Below are 2,780 nucleotides of genomic sequence, written 5' to 3'. Positions count from 1 at the left end.
TGCTTTTACATTTTCAGCTGTGTTCATAAAGGAGTTGGGCGTTACTGATATGCAATGCATGCGCGTGCATGCATTGTAAATTGTTGGGAAATGATGAGAGCTCCTTAACAATGGTGGATGTAATAATGGGCCAAAAAAGAGCAATCTGATCCCACATTTTCTTTTTTCCCAAAAATCTTTACTTTTGTTTGTGAAATATGTTATTTTGAATGCCAGATGAATCACCATTTTTCCCTAATTTTTTAAGCAGATGTTGCAAAGAAGATTGGTTAGAGTGGAAATCGTTACTCATCTATTTTTGAAGCGGACAGAATGAGACAACATGATCGCATAATGGTGAGTTACAATAACCATGCACTTGTGTTATCGCACAGGCCAAGCGCTCGCCTCCTGCCTTTGGCCTGTGAGATAGAACAACTGCTCTTTGCAAGTGTTTGCGCCAGCAATGCACCATTCCACAGGCTCCACGCACCCACCCAACCGTGCACTTGTGTTATCGCACAGGCCAAGCGCTCGCCTCCTGCCTTTGGCCTGTGAGATAGAACAACTGCTCTTTGCAAGTGTTTGCGCCAGCAATGCACCATTCCACAGGCTCCACGCACCCACCCAACCGTGCACTTGTGTTATCGCACAGGCCAAGCGCTCGCCTCCTGCCTTTGGCCTGTGAGATAGAACAACTGCTCTTTGCAAGTGTTTGCGCCAGCAATGCACCATTCCACAGGCTCCACGCACCCACCCAACCGTGCACTTGTGTTATCGCACAGGCCAAGCGCTCGCCTCCTGCCTTTGGCCTGTGAGATAGAACAACTGCTCTTTGCAAGTGTTTGCAATAAATACATTATTAATTTATTTTATCTGTTTTTTATTACAGGTAGGTTCTACTACAATCAAATGAAGATTACAAAGTAATGAAAGACAATTCAAATTTCTCATAACAATTTTATTTTGAACATGAAACATAATTATGTAATTTTTTTCTAATAAAAAAAAAAAAAGTGGTGTGTCAAGTGTTTAAATTGTTAACAAGGTGTAGATTCATTGCAAGTGTCCATTAATGTTCTGAAGGTATAGCCCTTAGGTATAGGTCCAGGGCAAGTGTCCAAAAGGTATAGGTCCAGGGCAAGTGTCCATAAGGTATAGGTCCAGGGCAAGTGTCCATAAGGTATAGGTCCAGGGCAAGTGTCCAAAAGGTATAGGTCCAGGGCAAGTGTCCAAAAGGTATAGGTCCAGGGCAAGTGTCCAAAAGGTCCAGGGCAAATGTACCAAATTGTTCTCATGGTAAAGGACCAGGGCAAGTGTTCACAAATATTCGTTGGAATCTGTAAAAAATTTTTTCCAAATATCATTTTCATTGATAAATAGATTTATATTAAAGTACAAATGAGGATGTCTTCCTGATAGTGCGACACTCACCTGATAACAGCAGCAAGTCGACTAAAAGTAGTCATGGAGCACACATCATCAGGTCCAGCCTGTTCGAAAAGTAGGGGGTGACACATCAGTCCACAGCCATTTGGGATCAACCGACGGAAGATGCTGGAAGAAAAAAACAGAAGGTATTATTCCAATTACACAAGGCCCCATTCCTCCTCCCACCTTCCCCATGGGGAAGCGATGCTCACCTGGTGACAGCTCCTGGGAATGAGGCAAGCAGCATCACAACAGCAGGGGTTCCCCATATACACAGGTATTCATCTGTAGGCCCCAAAACCATTCCGCCTGAAGAAGCTAGAAGAGAAAAAGAAGGTATTATTAACATTACACAGGGAACCCATTCCTCCCACCTTCCCCATGGGGAAGCGATGCTCACCTGGTGACAGCTCCTGGGAATGAGGCAAGCAGCATCACAACAGCAGGGGTTCCCCATATACACAGGTATTCATCTGTAGGCCCCAAAAACTATTCCAACTGAAGAAGCTAGAAGAGAAAAAGAAGGTATTATTAACATTACACAAGGCCCCATTCCTCCCACCTTCACCATGTGGAAGCGATGCTCACCTGATGACAGCTCCAAAGTAGCATAAGTGCAACAAAATGATCCGCAAAAAACAAGGAACAACCAAACTAGTGGGCCAACAGATGTAAACAAACTATAAACAACCACGCCAAATAAACTCTGAAAAACATGAAATAAAAATAGATAGCATTAAAAAAATATATTTATAAAAAAAGAAGAAACTATGGAATAAAAATACTCACAGCGTCAAAAATATGTTCGGATGAGTCGAGCTCTCGCTGTGTCTCGTTCATTCATACCGGTGTGCAAATCTGTAGAAAGGTCCCCATGCCGGAAAACCTCGGCATCTACAGTCACCGGCAAACGGTTTGCGATACAAATGTTGTGTAGCACACAACAGGCATTAATTATACCGCAAACCTTCGCCGGTGAGTATAAAAGGGCTCCACCGGTCTTGTCTAAACATCTGAACCGGCTTTTAAGGACACCGAAGGTTCGCTCAATTACTGCCCTCGCTGTCGTATGAGCCTTTTGGTAGTTTTCTGCAGCTTCGCCCACCGGATCAGACAATGGGGTCAGGAGCCAGTCCTTATTGGGATAACCGCCATCACCTATATCAAAAAATGAAAAAATACAATTGTAGATATTTGTATTGCAATAACAAAAAAAAAAAAAAGGAATAGGCTACTCACCTAACAGCCAGCCGTCCGGCATTCGACCGTGCTCGAAATCGGCATACAAGGCAGACTGGCTTAAAATGAACGAGTCGTGGGCCGACCCAGGAAAACCCACGAGTAAATCAGTAATTTTTATTCGGTGGTCG

At 43.6% G+C, this 2,780-nt stretch overlaps 1 long non-coding RNA gene across 1 annotated transcript; it reads right to left on the bottom strand.

Annotated features, from left to right (window-relative positions):
- Window positions 1–1,003: 1,003 nt before the first annotated feature.
- Window positions 1,004–1,955, bottom strand: LOC146032183 (uncharacterized). The gene is made up of 4 exons (XR_014457632.1): window positions 1,811–1,955; window positions 1,623–1,728; window positions 1,414–1,536; window positions 1,004–1,319 (listed from the first exon to the last, which is right to left on the bottom strand). It is a non-coding gene; the product is annotated as an uncharacterized LOC146032183 (long non-coding RNA).
- Window positions 1,956–2,780: the final 825 nt, after the last annotated feature.

The sequence above is a fragment of the Crinia signifera genome, chromosome 1 (genome assembly GCF_055691185.1).
Source record: "Crinia signifera chromosome 1, ASM5569118v1, whole genome shotgun sequence".
Classification (NCBI taxonomy): domain Eukaryota; kingdom Metazoa; phylum Chordata; class Amphibia; order Anura; family Myobatrachidae; genus Crinia; species Crinia signifera.
Note: the sequence above shows the minus strand (reverse complement) of the source record. Positions and strands in the feature narration are given on the sequence as shown.